General features: G+C 42.6%; 1 pseudogene; it reads left to right on the forward strand.

The window, feature by feature from the left end:
- The first annotated feature begins 18,437 nt into the window (after window positions 1-18,437).
- LOC148044126 (uncharacterized) lies at window positions 18,438-19,847 on the forward strand (annotated as a pseudogene).
- Window positions 19,848-27,061: the final 7,214 nt, after the last annotated feature.

The raw sequence follows: 27,061 nt of genomic DNA on the forward strand, positions 1-27,061 counted from the left end.
TGCATTTCCTGGAGCTCTATGGTTCTGGGTCATTTTTTCTTATAAAATGAGGTAAAAGGGCGGGGGGAGGGGTCCGTTTTCTTGCTTTAACGTTTTATCTTCAATGAAAGTACTGAGATAGAGGTTAGGCAGAGTGTCTTTTGTCTTGCCCCGGTTAGGATTTCTTAAGCGAATCCCCTGGGATTTCAACATGAAGCCAGAAAATCGGGACTTTTTTAAAACACCCCCTGGGACACGGGACAAATTGTTAGAAATCGTGACTGTCCCACCAAAATCAGGACGTCTGGTCCCCTTAGTATACATTTGTGGGCAGGAAGTTTTTATTTCATAAATTGGATTTAAGCTGTGATTGAATTAATTCTTTTGCTATATTACGTAATTTTTATAATTTTTATAAATTTGTAATTTTTTGTAATTTTTAATTGTATGGAGAGTGCGTGGTATGACTGTGGTTGACTGAATGTTCCCACTTTTACTATGATATTGTGGTTTCCCTTGTTTTAACTTGTTTGTGGGGATTGATTGGTTGTATGTGTGTGTATGCGTGGTGGGACGGGAGCATAACTCCTGCACTGAGTGCTCTGGCAGAAGTGTTAGGGGGGCCCAGGCTTAATCCGGCCCTTGGATGTCTGTGTCGAAGGGCCTGCTGGTGAATCCGGCGGCCTGGGGAGAGGGTGGAGGGACCATAGATGCGGGAGTGGGCCAGAACATTGGGGTCATATTGGGGAGGGGCAGATATGGCGGGAACTTCAGGGCGAGCCATTACCAGGGAAGGAGGGTTCCCTACATCAGAGGGATCCCTCCTTCCGGCCCTGTTAGTTCCACTCCAAGGCCAGATGGCGTGAGTAGTCAGGACCCTGGTCTCAGGTTGTTGTTGCTAAATGCCAGGTCTGTGGTTCACAAGGCTCCCCTCATCCAGGACCTAATTTTAGACGAGGGGGCAGACCTGGCATGTATTACTGAAACCTGGCTGGGCCCGGAGGGAGGAGTCCCCCTCACTGAAATGTCCCCAGAGGGTTTTCAGGTGCTTCATCAACCGCGACCCCAAAAAAGGGGTGGGGGAGTGGCCATTGTTATCCGAAAGTCTTTAGTTCCTCGTAGGATCCCTGCTCCAGAGCTTGTCGGGTGTGAGTCCTTGCTGGTGAAGATGGACCTTGCGGGTCAAGTGGGCTTGTTGTTAATGTACCTGCCTCCAAACAGCGTGACCACAGCCCTTCCCTCGCTCCTCGAGTCAGTAGCCGAGCTGGCAGTTGAGTTCCCCGGACTTATGATACTGGGGGACTTCAATCTGCCTTCGCTCGGCGAACACTCTGATGGAGCTCAGGAGTTCATAGCTTCCATGACAGCCATGGGCTTGACCCAAGTAATCCAGGGTCCGACTCACTCAGCGGGTCACACACTCGACCTCGTATTTCTCTCGGAGCAGTGGAGTTGTGATCTTGGTTTGAAGGGAAGTGAGATCTTGCCCCTGTCATGGTTGGACTACTTCCTACTGAGGCTCGACTTTCAGAGACCAATCCCCCGCTGTAGGGAGGAGGAGCCGATTAGGTGGTTCCACCCCCGGCATCTTATGGATCTTCAGGGTTTCCAGACGGCGCTTGGTGTTGTGCCTGATACTCTCACCCGCAGTCCGGTGGAGACCTTAGTTGCTGCTTGGAACTCAGGCTCTCCACCAGATTGCGCCTTTACGGCCGATCCGCGGCAGTGAGGGCTCCTTGGTTTACCGAGGACCTCCGGGAGATGAAGCGCCAAAAGAGACGCCTAGAGCGCCGCTGGAGGTCCAGTAAATCCGAGTCAGACCGAGCACTATTAAAAGCTTGCATCGGAGCATACCTTTCAGCAATACGGACAGCTAAGAACACCTATATTGCCACTCTGATTGCGTCCGCTGAGTCGCACCCTGCCGCCTTGTTTAGGGTGACCCACTCCCTCCTGAATGGGAGGGTTGCGGATAATCCCTTACGAGGTAGAGCGGTGGAGTATGTCCAGTTCCTCGCGGACAAAGTTGCTCGGCTTCGGATGGACCTGGACTCCAATTGCGCAGAGCCAGCCGGGGTACCGGGGGAGGGTCTTGAGCGACATCTCTGGACTGACTTTCAACTTGTTACTCCTGATGAAGTGGACAAGGCCATGGGAGCGGTGAGTGCCACCACGTGTGCACTGGACCCGTGCCCCTCCTGGCTGGTCGCGAACAGCAAGGAGGTGACACGGGGCTGCATCCAGGCGATGGTGAGTGCCTCCCTTCAGGAGGGCTTCTTTCCTCCACCATTGAAGACAGCGGTGGTGAGACCCCTCCTGAAGAAGCCATCTCTGGATCCAGCCATTTTGAATAACTACCGTCCAGTCTCCAACCTCCCCTTTTGTTGGGAAGGTTGTTGAGAAAGTGGTGGCCTTTCAGCTCCGACGGTCCTTGGATGAAGCCGATTATCTGGATCCCTTTCAGTCTGGATTCAGGCCTGGCTTCAGCACGGAAACCGCTTTGGTCGCACTGACCGATGATCTCTGGAGAGCCAGGGATGGAGGTCATGCCTCCGTCCTAGTGCTTCTTGACCTCTCAGCGGCCTTCGATACCATCGACCATGGTATCCTTCTGCGACGGTTACGAGAGGTGGGGGTGGGAGGCACCGTTCTTCAGTGCTTCTCCTCCTACCTCTCGGACAGGTCGCAGTCGGTGTTGGTTGGGGGGCAGAGGTCGACCCCTAGGCCCCTGAAATATGGGGTCCCACAGGGTTCGGTCCTGTCCCCCCTCCTGTTTAATATCTACATGAAGCCGTTGGGTGAGATCATCCAGCGGCACGGGATAAAATACCATCAGTATGCGGACGATACCCAGTTGTATCTGTCTGCCCCGTGCCAACTCAGTGAAGTGGTTGACGTGATGTGCCAGTGCCTGGAGGCTTTCAGGGTCTGGATGGGGGTTAACAAGCTTGCGCTCAATTCAGACAAGACCGAGTGGCTGTTGTGTTTCCCTCCCAAAAATTTGGCTAGTACTCCATCACTCAGGCTTGGGGGTGAAATTTTACACCCCTCAGACAGGGTTCGCAATTTGGGAGTCCTCCTGGACCCACAGCTGACCTTAGAACATCATTTGTCAGCTGTGACCAGGGGGGCATTTGCCTAGGTTCGCCTGGTGCACCAATTGCGTCCCTACCTGAACCGGGAGGCACTCGCAACAGTCACTCATGCCCTCGTGACCTCAAGACTGGACTACTGCAATGCGCTCTACATGGGGCAGCCCTTGAAGAGCATTTGGAGACTTCAGCTCGTCCAGAATGCAGCCGCGCAAGCGATTGTGGGTGCACCTCGGTACACCCACATTACACCTATCCTCCGTGAGCTGCACTGGTTACCGATTAGTCTCCGGATACGCTTCAAGGTGCTAGTCGTCACTTATAAAGCCCTTCATGGTATTGGACCTGGGTACCTGAGAGACCGCCTGCTGCCAATTACCTCCCAAAGACCCATTAGATCACACAGATTAGGCCTCCTCTGGGTTCCGTCTACTAGCCAATGTCATTTGGCCACTATCCAGGGGAGGGCCTTCTCTGTGGCGGCTCCAGCCCTTTGGAACGAGCTCCCCGCAGAGATTCGAACCCTCACCTCTCTCCAGGCCTTCCGAAAAGCCGTTAAAATCTGGCTATGTCGGCAGGCCTGGGGTCGATGAGTTCCCTTCCCCTCTCGAATCCTGTGGCTGTTGGTTGTTTTAAATGTCCTGTATTTTTATTGTAGTTTTTGTGTTTCCCCTCCCCTCCTTGGGTTTGTGCGCCGCCCTGAGTCCCGCTGGGAATAGGGCGGCATATAAATAAAATGAACCTCAAACCTTGAACCTCGAACCTCCAACAACTTGATTAGGGCAGTACCTTTTGCTGAAAGAATGGATGTTCTTTTTCTCTCCTCTCTTTCTGCCAGTTTAGATAAAAACATTAAATCTTGCTGATCAAATAAAGGTCACTGAGAAATTCACTTCCTTTTCCCAAGAGAAAGCAATCATATACTACTAATTTGGAGCCATACTTTAACCTCATGCCCATCCCTCCTTAACTCATGATAAGGGTGACAGGTTTATTACAATAGTTTAAAGCTAAGTTGGCACTCAATCCAGACAAGACCGAGTGGCTTCTGATGTTCCCCCCCAAAGATTGTCCAACTGTTCCATCTCTCAGGCTGGGGGGCGAAATTATACGCCCCTCAGAGAGGGTTCGCAATTTGGGAGTCCTCCTGGACCCACAGCTGACTCTAGAACACCATCTGTCGGCTGTGACCAGGGGGACCTTTGCCCAGGTTTGCCTGGTGCACCAATTGCGACCCTACCTGGATCGGGAGGCCCTTCAGACAGTCACCCACTCCCTTGTGACCTCAAGACTGGATTATTGTAATGCGCTCTACATGGGGCTGCCCTTGAAGAGTGTTCGAAGACTCCAATTAGTCCAGAATGCAGCCACGCGAGCGATTGTGGGTGCACCAAGGTACACCCACATTACACCTATCCTCCGCAAGCTGCCCTGGCTACCTATTAGTCTCTGAATCCGCTTCAAGGTGCTGGTCGCTACCTATAAAGCCCTACATGGCATCGGACCTGGGTACCTGAGAGACCGCCTCCTGCCGATTACCTCTCTCAGACCAATTAGATCGCACAGGTTGGGTCTCCTCCGGATTCCATCTGCCAGCCAATGTTGGCTGGCGACTCCCCGGGGGAGAGCCTTCTCTGTTGCAGCTCCGGCCCTTTGGAACGAGCTCCCTGTTGAGATCCGGATCCTTACTACCCTCCCGGCCTTCCGCAAAGCCACCAAGTCCTGGCTGTTCCAGCAGGCTGGGGGGAGCTGAGAAGCATCTACCTCCATAGAAATTGTGAATGTTGGTTTTGTTTTTAATATGTTGTCTTTGTCTTGTTCCCCCCTTTCCCTTGTCTTTTGTGAGCCGCCCGGAGTCCTCCGGGAGTGGGCAGCATACAAGACAAATAATAAATAAATAAATAAATAAATAAATAAATAAATAAATAAATAAATAAATAAATAAATAAATAAATAAATAAATAAATAAATAAATAAATAAATAAATAAATATAAAACAAAGTGAATAGACTCATGCAAATGAGAAGGAAAGCAGATGATTGCATTTACCACTAGGAAAATATAGTCAACCAGACAAAAACCGTAATGTATGGTGTAATATGCCTAGAACTTAGAGCAGAACAGATTACAAATAAATCACTAGACTAGATATTTTTTACTGTGCACTGACAGATAGTAATAGTTGACCTGAAAGGTCTTTTGCAACATTATCAGCCATGATTGAATGAGTCTGTGATTGAAATAAAAATACAAATGAAAGAGTGCATGCAGTATGAGTTGTTTATTCAAAATTCTCTGCTTAGGGCTCATTAGCATATTTGCTGTGCCCATTTGAATAGATAAATCTAAATTACATTTGCAAAAAAAGTACTTCACATACATTGGAAGGAAGTTGGCATTAAAAAATAAAACTTGTCAATATTAAGAGGAAAAATCGGTCTAAAACTAACTATGACTTATGGTAATAGAAGAGATAGGTGGATAGGAAAGGACACTTCTCATTCATGGTCTGTTAGGTTACAGATATTTTTTATATAATGGTAAGAGATTTTAAGCTGGCAGCAGATTTCAGATTTAAACTGAAGCTTGGAAATAGTTATGGAGGAGAGGCTGCTGATAATATTAATAATTCATATTATTCAGACATATAATATTCAGCATTATAAAATATTATGTTATTGTGTACTAGGATCTGATTTCTTTTAATTGAAGGTTTTTATCTTATTATTTAAATAAAAGTATTAAAAGTTTTATTGAAACAAGTATAGACACTCAATGTACTATATGATGGCATCGAAATAATAAAAACATAATTTATTATTGTTTCCCTTTAATATTTGTTTCATAAAAACTACTTTCAATATTGCAATGCAAATAAAAGTTCAGCCTTGGAAAAAATTACATACACAGTAATGAAAGAAATGTCCTTCTGGGTTCAGCTCCAAGTGGGGGAAAAGACACTGGAGACATGGAGGCTGCTTGGAAAGATGGTTTAATGGTGGACAGGACCACATGGCCTGAGTCCTGAACAGAAAAGGTGATCACATGCTTCAGTGTTGGTGGAGAAAAAGAGAAGGGCGGGCTGAGATGCTGAGTCCCTGGTTTTAGGCCCTCTCTGGCCTTTGATCCTGAGCTTGTATTCTGATTGGTTGTCAGACTCCCATGGGGCCATGCAGGGGCAACTCTCTAGGCTGTGTTTTGAATCCAGGTTTGGTTGAGTTCTCAGATGCCATGTGGTGAGTTGGGTAAAGGGCCAATATTATCATGTGTTAATCCCATCCCCCTGGAGCTGAAGGGGAGAACTCTTTATTATGTAAAGGGACTGGCTTGGCCATTTTAATGGCACATTGACAGTGGGTGGGGGCAGGAAGCTACAGGGAGCTATTCTCTCTTTAAAACATGTTTCTTCCTTTTCACACCCAGGGAAATATAATATTCTGCCATTTCAATATTTCCTAGGATATTTCATTTTTCTGGGAGAGGGCTGGGTGATAATTTTCCACAACAGTAAATAATGAAGCTGTGTTGTCCTTATATAAGCAATACCATATGCAATGTTAGCCCTTATTTTAATCATGAACCTGGAAGAAAAAGAATTGCTTGCTGGCTGGCTGGCTGAAAGCGTGCATGAAATCTGTGAGATATGAGTCTGCTGTTTATATGCTAAGCACTCAGGCAGGTTTGTACAGAAATAATCAATCTCGCAGTTTATGAATATATTACTGGAAAAACACAGGAGCTTCTTCTACAAGACTATGAGTCACATTTCTACAGAGGTTGATTGATATGTTTGGTGTGTTTCTTCCAACAGCAAAATTTGTTCAAGACTCTACAGTAACTACTGGAATAAAAGTGTTTGTGCATGTTTATTAGCGTTCTTGAGAGCAGGAATCTAAACTGAGCCATGATCAATGAAGCAGGTTTTATTATTGGAACAGAAATGAGTTTGATGTGATGAAACATTAAGAGAAGGCACAGCCTATTCTCTAGCTAACTATCTCCAACTCAAGAAGAAAGAGAACAAATTAGAAACAAGTCTTAACAAGTCCTAACAAGTCCTAACTCTCCACTTCTAGGTCACTCTGAACAGCTGGGCCTGAAATCAAGGCATGGGTCCCAACTTAATTCCTAATGTCACCATTCAAATAGATCACCTCTAAGGAGCCTTGGAGAATGGTGTGATTGCCCCATCGTGCAGTGCTCCCCAAGATCTGTCACATGCAACTTACCTCCTTTTTCTTTTTTAAAAAATATATTTTTATTGTTTTTGCATTTAAAATAGTGCAGCGCAGTGAAGCCGTTATGATCACTGTATATACACATAATACACATAGCTGTCAGTTTACTTAGTATATTATCTATCCTCCTATCCAATCACATTATTTACAATTTGTTCCAGTGTTGTCACCTTATCTTATACCAATAATAAAATCTGTTCCAAACTTCATAATATTCCAATTCCCCTTTATTTTTTAATTCTAGGGTAAGCCTAGCTGCTTCTGCACAGGCCAAATTTTTTCTAAATATGTCTAACTCTGATGGGATACTTTCTTTTTTCTAATACTGTGCATAGGTTATTCGCGCTGCTGTCAATACATGGATAACTAAATAAAGCACATCCTTCTTATACCCCTCTGATATTATACCTAGGAGGAAAATTTTTGGTTTGCACAGAATTTGATCTCCCACAATTTGTTCCAGCCATAATTGTACCATTCTCCAATATCTTTTTGCCTCGTTGCATGTCTACCACATATAGAAAAAGGTGCCTGTTGGTTTTTTGCACTTCCAACAATTTGGGGCCAAATTTTTAAACATTTTAGAGAGCTGTGCTGGGGGAAGGTACCATCTGTAAAACATCTTGTACAGATTTTCCTTATAAGCCATGGCCATTGTTAATTTTTGATTGAGTGTCCGAAGTCTTTCCCATTTAGCCAATTCAACATTGTAACCAAAAAGTTTTTCCCAGGCAACCATAGTTTCCTTCACATGTTCTTCCTCAAGTTTATATTCAAGCAGATGTCTGTACAACACTTTAATCAACTTATCTTCTGTCTCTATCAGGAGCTTATCTAATATTGTGTATTCTTTGGCAATACCTTCCTTTTTCATACCCTGTGAATATCTTGTTTGTATCTGTAGGAAAGACCACCACCCTAGGTGTACCCCTTGTAATGCCAATTCTAGTCTAGTTTTCAGCTCCCCCTGTTTATTCAATAACTTTTTCTATGTGACAATTTTTTTCCATGTTAATTAAGTTTAGGTGCATATATGCTTCCATCGTGGATAGCCAAATGGGTATTTTGGTATAATGGCAATATTTGATTTTATTCCATACTGATATCAAGCGCTGTCTAACGTAATGTCTATGAAAATGCTTATGCGCAGATTCTTTTTCATACCATAAGAAGCCCATCCTGCTTGGAGGTCATGACCTTCCAATTTAAGTAATCTTTTATTTCTTAACATTATCCATTCTTTTATCCATGTAAGAATAGCTACGGTAAAGTTCCCAGTCCGGTACACCAAATCCTCCTTTTTTCTTGGTACCTTGCATAGTTTTGAGTTTGATTCTTGATCTTTTTCTCTGCCATATAAATTTAAAAACAAGTTGGTTCAGATTCTTAAAAAAGCCTTTTTCTAATTTAATGTGAATGTTCTGAAACAAAAAAAGAAATTTCGGTAGTACATTCATCTTTATGACCACAATCTTACCCATTAGGGACAGCTGTAAATTTTTCCACCTTTCCAAATCTTGCTTAGTTTTATTAATCAAATTAATATAATTGTCTTCTTTAATGGACACACACCTTGATGTTAAATATATACCTACATATTTCATTTTTTTAATGATTTGAACACCCAGTTTCTTCATTAAATCTTCTTTCAAGTCGGGCGTCATATTTTTGACCAACATTTTAGTATTTGTCATATTTATTTTCAGACCTGCTACTTTCACATACTCTGTCAATTCCTCGATAAGTTTCATACCGGACTTTAAAGGATTCTCTAAAATAAAAACTAAATCGTCCGCAAAGATCTGTAACTTAAATTGTTCCTTTTTAATTTCTAATCCCTTTATCTGTTCCTCCTTATGCACATTCCTTGCTAGAGCTTCTAGTGTTACTATGAACAACAGCGGGGATAGAGGACAACCTTGTCTTGTGCCTTTTTGTATTGCTATACTTTGTTAAGGTGACCAGACGTCCCTATTTTGGTGGGACAGTCACGATTTCTAACAATTTGTCCCGTGTCCCGGGGCATTTTTAAAAAGTCCCGATTTTCTGGCTTCATGTTGAAAGCCCAGTGGATTTGCTTAAGAAATCCTAACCGGGGCAAGACAAAAGACACTCTGCCTAACCTCTCTCTCTGTCTCAGTACTTTCATTGAAGATAAAACGTTAAAGCAAGAAAACGGACCCCCCCCTCGCCCTTTTACCTTATTTTATAAGAAAAAATGACCCAGTACCATAGAGCTCTAGGAAATACATTGGCTAGAGTAGTAGCGAGTGTTCCTTCCTGGATTTCTCAGAGGGGAGGGGCACGGTGGTTGGAGGTCAGCTCGTGTGGAAAAACTGGTGGCAAAGTTTCTTTGAAAAATATTTCCCTGACTAATTTCACCATTTTAATTTGCTCAGTTCTTTGTATTAATATCTACATCATTCTGGATTGACTTGGAGTGCCTGCCTGCTGGTAAGTGAGCTGGGTTTTTTTCTTTTATTTTTTTAATGTATTTTAAAATAATATTTTATTTATTGTGCATAGGATTTTTTAAAAATAGTTTTATTCTGTGTGGATTCTTTTTTTAAATTGTCTTAGACTATTTAAAAAAAGATTCCATCCAAAATAAATTGAAGTGAAACCATTTTTAAAAATTCTATGCACAATATTTTGAAATATATTGTGCATAGAATTTTTTAAATAGTTTTACTTCAATTTATTCTATGTGGAATAGTTTGAAATGTTTTACTTCAATTTATTCTCTGTCGATTCTTTTTTTAAATTGTCTTAGACTATTTAAAAAAAGATTCTATCCAAAATACAAAATACCAGCTGCAGTTATTCACTTAAAAACTGTGGCAAAAAAGGTGGTATAGTGACCAAAGTTACAATGGCATTGAAAAAAGTGACTGATGACCATTTTTCACACTTACCGACCATTTTCACACTTAGCGACCATTGCAGCATCCTCATGGTCACGCGATCAAAATTTTGATGTTTGGCAACAGATTCGTATTTATGATGGTTTCAGTGTCCTGGGGTCATGTAATTGCCTTTTGTGACCTTTTGACAAAGTCAAATGGGGAAACCCGATTCACTTATGTTATTAACTTATCAGCTGCAGTTATTCACTTAAGAACTGTGGCAGGAAAGGTGGTATAGTGACCAAAGTTACAATGGCATTGAAAAAAGTGACTGATGACCATTTTTCACACAGCGACCATTTTCACACTTAGCGACCGTTGCAGCATCCTCATGGTCATGTGATCAAAATTTTGATGTTTGGCAACAGTTACAATTTATATTTGTAAATTGTAGTTTTGCTGAAATAAAAAAATATTACAATATTATTTTTGCGTTGTATGACATTTTTTGTTGCTCTGTATAAAATTTGTAATCAAGCCCCCCCCCCCCCCCCCCCGATCAAAGGTGTCCCTCTTTACCAATCTGAAAATCTGGTCACCTTATACTTTGTGTTGATTCACAATTAATTGTTATTTTAGGTTTTTGATTTGTATAAATTGCTCTAATTGTGTTTATGAACTTATCCCCAAATTCCATATATTCCAATTGTTGGTGTAAAAATTCCCAATTCACATTGTCAAATGCATTAAGAAAAAGCAGTGCGGCCTGTTTTTCATTATGTAATTCATAATATTCTAAAATGCCAAGCATAGTTCTCATATTATTTTTAATCTCTCTTCTGGGAAGGAATCTATTTTGATCTGGATGAATGAACATAGTAAGAATTTTTTTCAAGCATTCTGCTATTATCAGGGCAAAGATTTTATAGTCTGAGTTCAACAGTGCGATCGGTCTGTAGTTTTGTATAGACATCTGTTCTGAGTCTTCCTTGGGTATTAAAACAATATTAGCCTCCGCCCATGATAGCGGGATCTTTGCCTCCTTCAACACAGCATTATAGACTTCCATCAGCATTGGTACAAGCATCTCCTGAAATTCTTTATGTAGTTCCTCTGGGAGTCCATCTGGCCTCGCTGCTTTATTATTCTTTTGTTTTTGGCTGGTCTCAGTTATCTTTGATGGTTTTATTTGCTCATTAAGTATATATTTTACTTCCTCAGGTATCTTTGGCAAATCTGACTTTTCCAAATACTGTAATATTCCTTCCTTTGAATAGTCTCAATTTTCTCTGTATAATTGTTCATAAAACTTCCGAGTAATCCTTTTCTTTTCCTCTAATTGATAACAAATCTCATCTTTTTCACCTTGTAATTTATTGATTCAATTCTCTTGCTTCTGTTTCTTCCACCTATAGGCTAGCCACCGCCCCGGCTTATTTGTATTCTCGAAAAAAATTGTTTCGCTTTTTTAATAGACTGCACCAGTTTTTCTTTTTCAAACATGGCCAATTCATGTTTAATCAATTCCATACTTCCTTTTATACATCTGTTTTGTGGTTTCTTTTGAAGTTCTCTCTCTAGATCTTTCTTTCAGATCTCTTGTTTTTTGTTTGTCAATTTTTATTTTCCTAGCTGTAGCTAATATTGTAACCCCTCTTATAAGTGCCTTAGTTGTGTCCTATAAATTTTGCATAGATGTGTCTCCTGGCCAATTTTCTTTTAAAAAAATATCTCAACTCTTGATTGACTCTTTTAATATATTCTTGGTCTTTTAGAATTGTTCTATTGAATGCCCAGCAATAACTACCTTTTTGTTTTTTCCAGATAATTCTCATGGGGTTGTGATCAGCCTATAGATTGAGTTCTACATCTATCTCCTTCACTTACAAGATTAACTCCATCTTTATCCTTGACCAGGATTCATGCCTGTTCAAGACCATATTTATCCTTGACCAGGATTCATGCCTGTTCAAATAGAAGGTATATTGCTCTCTCTCTGGGTGTCTTTCTCGCCATACATCATAGATATTTAGTTCTTCAGCCATTTGGAAAAACGACCTGGGCAAAGTTTTCCTGACTCCTTTTCTCTTCTTCCCACTTTTATAATCCCATTTTTGGTCAACTATAGTATTGAAAGCTCCCAGTATGCAAACATTATCATTTACCATCTCTTGGATAATGCTTTGTAATCTATGGTAAAAAATTTCCTGACCTTCATTTGGTGCATATATTACAACCAATAACAACTTTTTAAATTTAACATTATTTCTACAATTAGTATTCTCCCTTCCTCATCATGATATATTTGTTTAGTCTGGATTGTTTCTTTAACATATAGCGCTATTCCTCTTTTCTTTCTCTTTTCTCAGCTAGTGCCACATGAAGTTTACCCAATCTAGGATATTCCAAAGTCTGGATCTATTGTTTGCTTATATAAATCTCTTGCAATGTGATTATGTTATAGTTCAGGCTCTTTAATTTATTAAAAGTTTTTTTTCTGGGGCAAAATTAAAATGTTGATATTCAATGATAAGATCTTGACTTCCTTTGACATAGTTCTATGTGTATTTAGGTCTTGTATTTTATGTTGCCCTTATCTCTCTTGCTTCTTTTGGCTCTTCCTCTTTTTTCTCCAGCTTAGCTTCTTTCTCCATTCTTCTCTCTGTTAGCTCCTTTTCTCCTCTAGTCTGTGCTCTGGTTCCTTGAGTCCTTGCCTCCAACATTTCTCCTTCTTCCTCATCCTCCTGGCCAACGAGTTGATTATAAAATTCTTCCTCTTGTTCCACCATGTCTATTCTGAATTTTTTGTCTCTCCAGGTTACCAGTATGGCCTCCAGTATCAACCATATAAAGTTAATTTCATGTGGGTTCAGCACTGATGTTAGAAATTGATAGGACCTTCTTAATTTAAGGAGCATTAAGGGGTAATATATCAATAAATTAGTACTCCATATAAATGCACAGTCAGTGAGAGCCATTTTAACTGTCCGTTTCTTCTTCAGACCCCTTTCAGATTTCTTCTCAATAGTTTACCTATTTTCCTCTGGGGGCTTCAAAGTTATCAGAGTTATTCAAAACCAGCCCCTTTTGTAATAGCTAACTAAGTTTAAATCTGGCTACCCAGTCAGTTCAGAGAAAAAAAAAGTTTTGTGCCACCGCTTCAGCTATCAAATCTTCTTGCTTGCTTGCCGGCACCCAACTTTACTCCACACTTTCCTCTCACTGCTACATGCCAAATCGCCCTTCTTCTTCAGTCATCCCTACAGGAAACCTCTGACTTGCAAGAAGACTCACGGATGCCAAAACCAGCTGTTCTTCCTGGAGCTCTCCAATCAAGAGCCATTCACACTGGCAGCTGCCCCCCCCCCCCCTCTGCTGGTTGTGTCCTCTTTCTGTTGACGGGCCTCTGCAGCTTACCCTAGTCTGATCTGATTTGCATAAGACCTTTGTTCTTTTTTAAAATATTTTTTTTATTTTCAAAACAAACACAACACATCCTTCTTTACATGCTGTAGAAAGTGTATCAGTTGGTTACAAAAAGACTTTCGTGCATCTCTTCCACAGTCAACAAACATAATTCATATTAACTCAAATATTTTAACTCAGATGTTTATACATGTTACATCATCATACCTCAATTTTCATTTGACTATAATTGTTTAAACGTCCATCATAAAATATACCAAGATTTAATACATAATCACATACTGGCATTTCATTTACTATTTCTAAAATCCTCCATTAAGACTGAATCCTTATGTCCTATTCTAGCTAAACATCCATAATATTTAATAACAAAATTTTCTAATCCTCCTTTCCAAATCGCTGTTTACAATTTACATACAGTTTCCTTATGTTGCACCCATACCTATATATACCTTGTTATCCTTATCCCTCCTTTATTTAACTATATCCTGTATCATAACATTTCCCCCTAATAATCAAGACTTTAACTGTATCTAATTTAGTTCTTTTTTATTAACCTTTATATATAATCCAAAAGGATTTCTAATCTTCCTTTCATGGGTACCATTCAATATTCATATCCAATTATTACTTATCATAACACTACACATTGTATACATTAGTAACATTATCAATTATTTCTGTAACTATATCTATTGTCACTAAATTTCACTAAAGTTAACTAGTTTTAAATTGTGCTCTTCCATCTATCAACCTGCATCTTTCCAGTAACAAAACAGTCTCATATCTTCTGCCATTTGTGGTGTCAGTCCTCTAATCATCTCCTTAATCAACTTTGTATGGATTCCTTTTAGCAACTCCTTGTTTATAAAATCTCTCATGATGCCCTTCTTCTGTTTCCTTAATCAGCTTATCTTTGATTGTCAGTAGTGTTATCAATGATATTGCTAATAAAATTTCTCTCTTTAAATCCATAAAGTCTTTTGTTTTTTCTTTTTCTGTATCTTGCCATCTGGGGTGGATTTCCACTCCATTTAGTTCCTCTTTCAGTATTCCACTCTGTCTATTTTCAGAGACAAACCAATCACCATAAATATCAGCAAATTTAATTTCTTTATATTCATTTTCCTCTTTGATATTTAAGGTTTTAACCACCACTTTTCCCACTTGATAAACATTCTCAACTTCTTCATGATATTTTGCTGTTAGATGCTCTAAGTATTCCAGCTTCTTCTCTATCCTCTCATATGTATTTGATAATTTCTGTATTTCTGAGAATATATTTTACATACTTAAAGTTTCTTTCTGCTGTTGAAATTGTACCGTTATCTCCAGGTAACAAACACTGTTGCTCTAGCTTGGAAGGTTAATAAGATTAAGCATAGATTCACAATAACGTTTTATTTTCACTTTTCTCTGGTTAAAGATATACTTCAAAAGGACATCTGTATGTTTTTCTTCTTATCACTCTCTATAAACAAGCAGACCTTGGAGTGCCAAGCCAGGATAATCAATGAGAAAGACAAGAGTGTTTCATTTCCAATACACAAACCTTCCAGCCTCCGAGTAGCAGTGTTATTGTTGCAATTTTCTTTGTTTCTTTTTGTATCTTTTTTGTATTTCAAGTTAAAAAAAGGTCCAATTCTTGAATGAGTTAGAAGAACACCCACAGTAATGAAAGAGGAGAATTTTAGTCCATAGGTTACAAAGAATAATAAAACAAAAAAAAGAAAAGAAAACTTAATCCATTTGTTTTAAAAGGCTTGCATAAATTTCATCCATGAAGATAATATTTAAAAAGTAAGATAACCCACTGTCCAAAACCATTCCAAATTTAATTCTGCCGCTTATTTCTTCTGTTCTCCAATTTAAATTAATTTAAAGTTTTTTATAGGCAGTCTCTTTTTAAAACGGAAAAAATTCTTCACCAGCTGGAAACACTTTCACTTTTCATATCCTTCTGTTTTGGAGCTGCCCCAACTTCATCAGCCTTGGCTGGATTTTTTGTCACCGGCTTGAAGAACTTCTCTTGCCTCGATCAGGGACTTTGCAATATCCCTGAGATCAGCAAGATGTATTCTTACTGTTCACCATCTCTGCAGGATGGTTTAGGTCTGATTGGACCACCCAGCAGCAAAAGTATCGGCTGTGGTCTCGGAGCATTGAGACTGCGCATCCATATCGTCATGACATTGGCTCCTTCCAATAAGACCTTTATTCTTGAAGCAGCTTCAGGGAATGTCTTATGTGGCCTCTACATCCTCCAAAAACTGAAAAAAACATACACAATTTTCAGAGGCTCTGGAGACTACACCTCTCATACAACATCCAGAAGAATCTGAAGTGTGCAAAGCACATCCCATTCTCAGGCAGCCTCAACAACTTCTGAAAATTATGCAGGAATGGACTGTGATAATAGTTGTGCATTGGTGAATGCTGATATGTCATCCAAAACGTTGTGGTGTATCACTTTTGGCATGTGTGTCCTAGGTTCACCATCAAGGATTAGGCTTTCAATACACAGAGTTCTGGCAAAGTGATATACAATGTCTATGCCATATTCCTCTTATAATCAGGGGCTTATGAATAAGGTTGACTGAAATCATATTTCCAACAATAATAAGTCAAGCTGTCATTTTAAAAGGCAACAATTTGCATTAATTTATTATTAAGGATATATTTAAATAAATTTAAGTAGTAATTATTGGTTTAATGCTGAAATATATTTCCTAATGATCTTTCAGATTTCTGAAGGAATGTTTCTGGCCCAAAATAGTTTTCAGTCTGTCTGCCCATAATTGTTATTGGTTAGTTTTGCTGAAGTACATCACATCTCCCTCATAATTTTAACTTTAGGACAGTATTTCTCATGTTGCTGGCTGGGGGATTCTGGGAGTTGAAGTCCATCCCTCTTAAAGTTGTCAAGGTTGAGAAACACTTCTTTAGGGGATACATCAAGTAGGCTTCAAGAAAAAGTTTTGCATCTATTCAACAACAAACTCCCTCTCCCATTTTTTAAAATGGATATTTTTGATGTCACCATCTTCACCTTTAAATCTCCACAAGAACCAGAGTGCCAAAAACTGTAATTCTGGCAAAGGATGACTGAGAATACTGCAGAAATAATTTGAATTATAACAACAAAAATACTAGTCAAGCTATTGGGCTTTTCTATTAAACTTGTCACAATTTATCAGTATATAATTTAGTTTTAACTCATTCTGATTAATAGAAGAAATATTATGGGCACCTTAATAATTAAGACTGACACAAACAAACTTCCCCAGCATCAATGTCCATAAAATTTGAAAATCGACTGCGCATGTGCGAGTTCAGGATGGCTGCGAGGCTCCTTTCGTCCTGAGCCATCTGACGAAAAATGCCGAAAAAAACCTTGAGCAGCGACGCTAAAAATACTATGGGAAGCCGGCCCGGGAGGCTTAAGACCCAGGGGGCCCGAAGAGACCAGCCAGCGGCAGGAGTTGCCACTTTGGGGGCAACCCCGAACCACAAAGATCTTAGCGGCTTCAGCAGCTCCTATGCTGGTTTGATCGCCCGGCAGCAAGGAGAGGAGTTTCAACTTAACATCAACGACGGCGCTTGCCGGCCGCTCCATTGCCTATTTTGCCTCCCCATCCTGCCGGACTACAGCAAGAACATCCTGCGACTGCAGGACCATCCCCGGGACCACCCCCAGACCGTACAGACCGTGCGACTGCAGACCACGCGGATTCTGGCGGTTCCGGCGGCCTCCGGACTGCTCTGACTGCCTCAGCTGTCTGGCGGCGAGGAGAGGGGCCTCAGCTTGGTGGTGGCGATGGCGTTTCCCGGCGGCTCCATCGCCCGCTCCACCCCCCTGCTTTGTTTGCTTATAGCAGGGACGAAGAATCAGAGAGACTACTCTTGGACTGTGCAGATCTTGATGACCCCATTGGCTTTGGTGGCTCCAGTGGCTCTCGTGTTATCTCAGCCATTTGACGCTGAGGAAGTAAGTTTTATTTTGAGAACAGCGGTAGCCCCCTCTGGCAACTTTAACACCGGTTTCATCTTGTCACCCTACTTATTTTTAGTGGGAAGCCTCTGGGAACTCCCTGGGGGGGGGGTTTTCTCCCCGAAAGAAGATTCTGGGACTGTGCTGCGGGTAGACAGATGATGGCACTGTATGTTCTTACTGAACTCCCGCTAAATTTCCTGACTAACATCGCCCGGCCTGATGAACTCCCGGTTTCCCTAGCAAACCAGGATTGTTCGAGAGGACGTGACTGGGAAGTCAGTAGGGACTGGCCATCCTATGAGACTAATTGGAACTGGGACTGGGACTGTGACCACCACTATTATAACTTTCGCGGACGCCTGCTCCCCCGTGACTCAGGCTTTGTCCCTACGTCATCATTATTAGCTGCAGAACCACCTGATGAGGGCCATTTGGCTCCCCTTGAACTCTTTGAACTCGCAATCCAATCCTAATTTAAGAGCTGCGCATTATTTTTTTTCTACTCTTTTAACAAATTCTCCCTTTTTCTTCTCTCTTCTTCCTTCTGTCTTAGTATGGGATATGTTTGGGTTATGCCTGTTTGAGTGAATGTTCCCACTTTTATTGGAATTATTGCTGTATTTTGTTTTGTTTTTAACTATTACGTGGGGATTGTTTGGGTGAGTGAATGAATATGTATGACTCGGAGGGCCTGCTGGGGAATGCGGGGGCCACTGAAGTGGTTGGGGGGATTACTGCCACGGGAGTGGGTCGGAGCATTACGGTCACTACAGGGAGAGGCAGATACGGCGGGGACTTTAGGGCTGGCCATTACCGGGGAAGGAGGGTTTGCTATCTTACAGAGATCCCTCCTTCCGGCCCTATGAGTCCCACTCCAAGGCCAGATGGCGCGAGTAATCAGGACCCTGGTCTCAGGCTGCTGTTGCTAAATGCCAGGTCTGTTGTTCACAAGGCTCCTCTCGTCCGGGACTTAATTTCTGACGAGAGGGCAGACCTGGCATGTATTACTGAAACCTGGCTGGGCACATAAGGAGGAGTCCCCCTTGTAGAGATGTGCCCAGAAGGATTTCAGGTGCTTCATCAGCCGAGAGCCCAGGGAAGGGGTGGCGGTGTGGCTATTGTTATCCGGGAGTCTCTAGTACCTCGTAGGATCCCTGCTCTGGAGCTTGTCGGGTGTGAGACTCTGCTGGTGAAGTTGGACCTCAAGGGTCAAATGGGTCTGCTGCTAACGTACCTGCCTCCCAACTGCATTGCAGCAGCCCTCCCCTCGCTCCTCGAGTCAGTAGCCGAGCTGGCAATTGAGTTCCCCAGGCTTATGGTTCTGGGGGACTTCAATTAGCCATCGCTCGGTGAACACTCTGATGGGGCGCAGGAGTTCATGGCTTCCATGACAGCCATGGGCTTGACCCAGGTAATTCGGGGCCCAACCCACTCAGCGGGTCACATGCTCGACCTCGTATTTCTCTCGGAGCAGTGGATGTGTGATCTTGGTCTGAGGGGTAATGAGACCATACCCCTGTCATGGTCAGACCACTGCCTACTGAGGCTTGACTTCCGGAGGCCAAACCCCCATCGTAGGGAGGAGGAACTGACCAGGTGGTTCCGCCCCAGGCGACTTATGGACCCCTTGAGGTTCCAGACGGAGCTTGGGGTTATTCCTGATACTCTCGCCCACAGTTCGGCGGAGACTCTGGTTGCTGCCTGGTATCCGGCGGCATCGGAGTCTCTTGACCGGATTTCGCCCCTACGGCCCCTCCGGGTCAGCGGATCCCGGAGACCTCCTTGGTTCACCGAGGAGCTCCGGGAGAAGAAGCGCCGGAGGAGACGCCTAGAGCACTTGTGGAGGTCCGATAAGTCCGAGTCGAACCGAGCAATGTTGACAACTTGCACCAAGGATTATATCAGGGCATTGAGGGCTGCCAAAAGAACACATATCACGACCTTGGTTGCGTCCGCTGAGTCTCGCCCAGCCGCCCTGTTTAGGATCACCCGCTCCCTCCTAAATAGGAGGGACGTGGCAGACCCCCTACAGGGTAAGGCTGAGGACTACGCCCAGTTCTTAGCGGACAAAGTTGCTCGGTTTCGGTCGGACTTGGACTCCACCGCTGCAGTTCCAGCCGGGACACAAGAGGATTACTTGGCAAACCATCTCTGGGTTGAGTTTCAGGATGTTGCCTCTGGGGATGTGGACAAGGCCATTCGAGCTGTGAGTGCCTCCACTGTATTCTGGACCCGTGTCCCTCCTGGCTGGTTGCCAACAGCAGTGAGATGACACGTGGCTGGATCCAGGCGGTCGTAACCGCCTCCCTTCGGGAGGGGCACTTCCCCGCCGCACTTAAAATGGCGGTGGTGAGACCCCTCCTGAAGAAACCATCCTTGGATCCAGCCATTTTAAATAACTACCGTCCTGTCTCCAACCTTCCCTTCATTGGGAAGGTTGTTGAGAAGGTGGTGGCCTTCCAGCTTCAACGGGCCTTGGAGGAAGCTAGTTACCTTGACCCCTTCCAGTCCGGCTTCAGACCCGGTTACAGCACAGAAACCGCTTTGGTCGCATTGACCGATGATCTCTGGAGGGCCAGAGATGGAGGCCATGCGTCCATCCTGGTTCTCCTTGACCTCTCGGCAGCTTTCGATACCATCGACCATGGTATCCTTCTGCGACGACTGCGGGAGGTGGGGGTGGGAGGCACTGTTTTGCAGTGGTTCTCCTCCTACCTCTCGGACAGGTCGCAGTCGGTGTTGGTCGGGGGGCAGAGATTGTCCCTGAGGCCCCTAAAATATGGGGTGCCGCAGGGTTCGGTCTTATCCCCCCTACTATTTAACATATACATGAAACCGCTGGGCGAGATCATTCGGAGGCACGGGATAAAATACCATCAATATGCGGACGATACGCAATTGTATCTGTCCGCCCCGTGCCAACTCAATGAAGCGGTGGACGTGATGAACCGGGGTCTTGAGGCCGTTAAGAACTGGATGAGTGCTAACAAACTGGTACTCAACCCGGACAAGACCGAGTGGCTGTTGTGTTTCCCTCCCAACAATTTGGCCAATGTTCCATCTATCAGGCTGGGGGGTCAAATTTTATACCCCTCAGATAGGGTTCGTAACTTAGGAGTCCTCCTGGACCCACAGCTGACTCTCGACCATCATTTGTCGGCTGTGACCAGGGGGGCATTTGCCCAGGTTCGCCTGGTCCGCCAGTTACGACCCTACCTGAACCGGGAGGCTCTCGCAACAGTCACTCGAGCCCTTGTGATCTCTAGGCTGGAATACTGCAATGTGCTCTACATGGGGCTGCCCTTGAGGTGCATCCAGCGACTGCAGTTAGTTCAGAATGCGGCCGCGCGAGTGATAGTGGGCGCACCGCGGTTCGCCCACATAACACCTATCCTCCGCGAGCTGCACTGGCTACCTGTTGATCTCCGGGTGCGCTTCAGGGTGTTGTTGACCACCTTTAAAGCCCTTCATGGTAGTGGATCTGAGTACTTGAGAGACCGCCTTCTGCCGATCACCTCCCTCCGACCGATAAGATCGCACAGACTGGGCCTCCTCCGAATCCCATCCGCCAGTCAATGTCGACTGGCGACTACACGGAGGAGAGCCTTTTCTGTTGCAGCTCCGACCCTGTGGAACGACCTCCCCGTCGAGATACGCACCCTCACCACCGTCCAGGCCTTCCGCACAGCCCTCAAGACCTGGCTATCCCAACAGGCCTGGGGATAAGCTTCTCATTGGCCCCATCCGAGTGTTGAGTGTTGAATGCAAGTTGTGTTTTTATTATTTTACTTTGTTCACATATTGTTTATTTTTGAACTGCACCCCCTCCCTAATGATTGTAAGCCGCCCTGAGTCCCCTCAGGGAAAAGGGCGGCCTATAAATCCTAATAAATACAAATACAAATATAAATTTGTCATAATTAATCTCAAAATAATATATGTTTCTTACGAATTTTTCATTCCAGTTTAAAAGGATTCTAAATGCTGTAAAGATATAAATGCAAATACAAACCCAAAAGCAGAAGCATTTACTCATACATTTCTGTACAAGAATCATCAGAAAGTTTTGTAGTTCCCAGAAGAGCCTAGGATGTCTGGATTCAGACATTGACTCCAACATATTTCTAATTTTGGAGAACAGATGCATTGTCATATATTTTATCTTCCACTCAGTCATGTCTGATTCTCAGAGACTGTCTTGATACGTACCTGCAGTTTTCTTGGCAAGTTTTCTTCAGAAGTGATTTGCCATTACATCCCTTCTAGGGCTGAGAGAAAATGACTGTCCAAAAGTTACCCAACTGACTTTGTGCCTAAAATGGGACTAGAATTCACAGTCTCCCAGTTTCTAGCCTGAGACCTTCAGCACTACACAAACTACTCTTTAAGTTCTCATATCTTTCTCATCTAAAGTTTGTTGGTGAATCAGTTTTATATCATCTCCTTTTAATGTTTTAAAGCCACAGGAATATAAAATGAAATATATTCTTCTCTGGGGATCATGTGGTATTAGATTTAATAAAAATAACAAATCTATCTCTCTAATCTGAGAGCAAGAACAAAAAGGCATACTATAGTATCTGAAACTAAGATTATATTTTTATGCATTTGGTTTAATTCTATTTCACCAAGCATTAGTGTATATATTTTGCCACACTCTAAAAAAAAAACCATGTTACATTTCTATTGCAGCAAAATAACAACAGCAATGATACTATTGCTAGGGTTAACATAACATTGCATTTCTGAGCTAGGCACTGTACACCTGATAACTTGTATGGGCAAATTGCCTCAATTATGAATGAGGAAAGATTTGAACATTTTTTCTGTTATTTATTTATTCTCCAAGTTTATGTAGTTGTCCATCTCACAAACGGGACTGAGCAGAATCTGTCCATATTAATAGCTATTGGCATTCATATCTAGTAATCAGCTACAATACCTGAAAGGAGTCACATAATGTATGGTGTCTCATAATTTATAAACCAGATGCACATGTTCCCTTTCTCATTGGGAAAAATCCTTCCATCAAGACCTCTTTCCGCAAAGCAAGAGATTTTGAATTGATAGCACTGAATATGAGCCACCGGTGCTGTAACTTCACTGTGTTATCCTTTTGAGTGTTTTCTACTGATTTTTTTTAGTTGACCTTGTCTTATAACATCTTTTTGATTTTATTTCTCATCTTTCTTGTTAATACATAAAGCCATGGGGAGTAATTCAAGAACTATATACATGTAAAAGGCGAAAGATTTATACGATCTGAAGAGAAACCAGAGTATGGTTGGGTAAAGCCAAAAATTGTTTGTTGCTTACCATCTTCTCTGATGAGAAATGTATATATGATTAAAAACAAATCCAGTAATTATAATTCACACGTATTCCCTGAAATCTATCTTATTCTAATATCATACATCCTTCAAAGTTTGCTATATTTCTGACTCTGATTTAGTTGAAGCATGTCATGAAAATCGAACAGAATAGGATATGTGGATGTGTGGATAAACCTGTCCTACTCATATATGATTCTGCTCCATCATATTCATCAATACCAAATTACAAAAAAAAAATAAAAATGAGAAAATCCATAGAGATTGTTTAATATGTTTTATACATTTTACACATTTATAAATGATTTTCAGAGCTGAAGAAACTTCTTGGATGAGAAGCAAAACATCTTCAAAGAAAAACCAGAAAGTCCAAGTTGCCTCTTGAAAAAGTTACAGTTGTCCCAAAGGCACTTTGACCTGGATGACTGAGAATCTCCATAGAGATTTTCTACACAATTTACTTATTATAATATATACTTTTTACACTCATTTTTCTGCAGTTCCACTTTTATGCTACACCACTTAGCTCTAGAATATTTATTTATGTAACTTTCTCAAAGACAGACTGATTTTTACACAATTTTCCCTAACAAAAAATAGTTTCTTCAATTTTTTTACCTGCAAGAAAGTTAACATCATGCTTCAGGAGGCCTACACCAATAGTCATGGTATTTCAGGATAAAGAAATTCATGACAAAACTCTTTAACATCCTTACTTCTGAGTGTGATTTCCCAAGTCATACTACCCTTTTATTGTACACTATGTCAGTTAACTGGATCTATTCAAGATTCTATTCTATTCTATTTATTAAATGTATAGGCCGGCCAATCCCGAAGGACTCCTGGCGGCTTACATCACCCTTCGCTGATGTCGTGGAACCCTTCTGGGCACATTTCTGAGAGGGGGACTCCTCCCTCATGGCCCAGCCAGGTTTCAGTAATACATGCCAGGTCTGCCCCCTCGTCAAGTATTAAGTCCCGGACAAGGGGAGCTTTATGAATCACAGACGTGGCATTTAGCAGCAACAATCTGAGACCAGGGCCCTGGCTTCTCTTGCCACCAGGTCCTTGAGTTGAGCTTGCAGGGCCGGAACAAGGGATCGCTGTGACGTAGCGAGCCCTCCTTCCCCGGTAATGGCTAGTCCTGTAGCTCCCGTCAAACCTGCTCCTCCCTATCATGACCGGAATGTTCCGGCCCACCCCCATCCCAGTAGAACCCCCCCCTCTCCCATGGCTCCCGCTTTTCCCGGCAGGCTGCATCTGTCATTCATTCTAGGATGAGAGGTAGACCAGGGCCTCCATCCATGTCTGCTTATGCACACAGTGGAGGAGGCACCAGGCTGCACCCTCGGTCCTCTGATGTATGCATACAGTCACTCTCTCATACTTACCCCACTATGGTCAATTTTAAAAACGTACAAAATACAATAGCACAATAGTATAAAATTAGTTAAAATTAAGTGGGTTCATTCATTATCATTCTCACCATACATACTCCATCCACAGAAAATTGCGCAGATCTTAAAATTCCGCTCAAGCAGGTTCGTGCAGATTCGGAGGTCAGAACTGATGATGATGAAGGAGGGAGAGTTCCTCAGTCCCTCTTCCCTCTTGTAAGTCCGGAAAGTGCAAAAGGGGCCCGGGGGCCCAGAGTCTAAGATGGCAGGAGTGGTTGCAGGGGAGGTAGGCGCCAGTCTGAAACAGGTGGTAAATTCATGGCCTCGTCCCCACCACTTCTTGTCGTTGACCCATAAGAAGCGCTGTCAAAGATGGTACCCCTGACGGAGCAGCAGATGGCACTGGCCGCACTGGCTGTAGTAAGAAACAAGCAAAAAGTCAGGCAGCAAAGTACCAGGCAGCGCAAAAGCCCCGCAGCGGCAACAACCAAGCAAGGCCGCACCAAGAGAGGAGGGGGGAGGCCTAGAAGAACTGCGGCAGTGGCAAAGGACCAGCCGCCCAGTCACAGCACACATTGTTGCAATGACTCACTGCCCCCTCCTCGGGGTGAAGTGCAAACCGCCGCACCGACACCACTCAGCACAGGCCCAGCAGGTCCAGCATAAGTCCAGAGCCTCCCTCAGCAGCGCAGCCGAAAAACGCTCACCGCCCGTGCGCCTGCGCCGCTGCCGCCGTCCATGCAACGCTGCCACCACTGCCGTCACCGCCAGTCAGCAGAGAGGTATGGAACACAGAAACGCCATCCAGTGGCCGCCCGAGAGCGACCCCCTTCAGATAATCGCTGTCTGCTTTGCTGTTGCTTCGGCTGCCATTGAAAGAGGGAGGGGGGCATGGTATTTGGGAAGGGAATTGTTATGTGCTGGAGGAAGATTCTAGACGCTGACCTGACCATCTCATTGCGCATGTGGAGGAAGGGAGTTTCCCACCAAGGTTAACTGTCCAGTATTCCATCCTGGTGATGTTTTTTGAAGATATCTCCCACCTGACAGTTGGGTGAATTATAATTGGACTATGGACTGGGGTGCCAAGGGGAGGGGATTGAATTATACATGATATTCTTTGCTTTTGCGCCTAATTAACCAGATTCAGCTTAGCTTTGCTACTTTTCATTTGTAATTAGTAAAAGTACACTTAATTTCAAACAAATGGAGTTGAATGGTTTCTTTCCTGATTATTAAATGAAGTCGCACCTGACAATCGCTTCCCTGGCTTGTCCGGTGGTCAATCTCCTGCAAGGACTCCTCTTTTTAAAAATCCAGAGTCTCAGTCTCATGAATTGGTTTATCATTTGTTCCTCGCAAGCCCAGCGTTTAGCTTGGGCAGCCATTTTCCATCCTGCACATGCGCAAGATACCATATAGGTAACACAATATTGCTTTATGTAGCACTTAAGATCCTTCCACTTATGAAATAAATATCACTTACTGATTCCCCTTCTCTTTGGCAAAGGTGATTGAGAAAGGTGATTTCTTATTATTAGCCAGGGATATGAACTCATAATAGTTTCCAGTCATAAGATGGGCCTAGATCTTTTGTTCCAGTTGAAGGAAGGTGTATATCATTTCTACTTCTAGTTTCTTCAAATGACTGTTTGGGATGCTAGTGCTCAAATGTCTCCTGCATTGCTTCTAACCAAAGAAATAATTTTACTATAACCATATTTCATTGTCCAATTACCATATTTTTCAGAGTATAAGATGCACCGGAGTATAAGACGCACCAAGATTTTGAAGAGGCAAATTAAAAAAAAACTTTTTGCACTCTGCAGACCTCCCAAAAACAGCCCATTTTTCATGAAAACAGGCCCATTTTTTGTCACAAAAAGGGCATGCATAGCCTTTAGGAGGCTTATAGAGTGCTCCTGGGGGCCAGGGGAGGGAAACGAGCAAAAATCAGCCTGTTTTTCCATTCATTTTTGCCCTCCCCAGCTCCCAGGAGCACTCTAGAAGCCTCCTAAAGGCTATGCACAGCCATTTTTGCAAAGGGGGTGGGGTTTCAGGAGGCCAAAAATGCTGTATTTAGTTTATAAGGCACCCAGCTTTTCACCCTCTTTTTTGATGGAAAAAGGTGCGTCTTATACTCCGAAAAATGCGGTATTTTAAAATAAGCATGACAATTATGTTTTAGTCTCAGAACTGAACATTTCCATATGCAGAAAGTAGACTTCATAAAACTTGAAAAATAATCAGAAGAACTTGTTATTTCTAATGACCAACATTTATGCAAATATTTATGAATGAGAAGACATTTTTGCATTGCAAAAATCTCTTTTTAAAATAATTTTTTTTACAAAGAAAATAAAAACAGACAAATTAAGAGTAAAATAATAAAGAAAATAAAAATGGAGGAAAAAAGAATAAAAAGAACGTGAAAGAAGCTTCCAGTTTCCCTTGCAGTAAATATAACTACAATTATAAAATTATATCTTACTCTATGGTTACAAAATAATCCTCACTTTTTTTCTATTATTTAGGATTTTTCCTCTAATAATGAAACCCACAAATCATAAGTGCATTTTTTCCACTTGCAAAAGTCTATATGGGCTTTCCAAGCAGCCATAATGAAGAAATTGTTTTTTCTCTAATCAAAGAAGTTACTTATACCTATCTCTGAAAATTCCATCATATTCACCAACCATTTCTCCATTTTGGATAGTGTTGAGCCTTTCTGCATTTGAGCATATAATAGTCTTATAGCA

Source organism: Thamnophis sirtalis, unplaced genomic scaffold, assembly GCF_051295495.1.
Source record: "Thamnophis sirtalis isolate CommonGarterSnake01/CBP01778 unplaced genomic scaffold, rThaSir2_p1.2 scaffold_9, whole genome shotgun sequence".
Classification (NCBI taxonomy): Eukaryota; Metazoa; Chordata; class Lepidosauria; order Squamata; family Natricidae; genus Thamnophis; species Thamnophis sirtalis.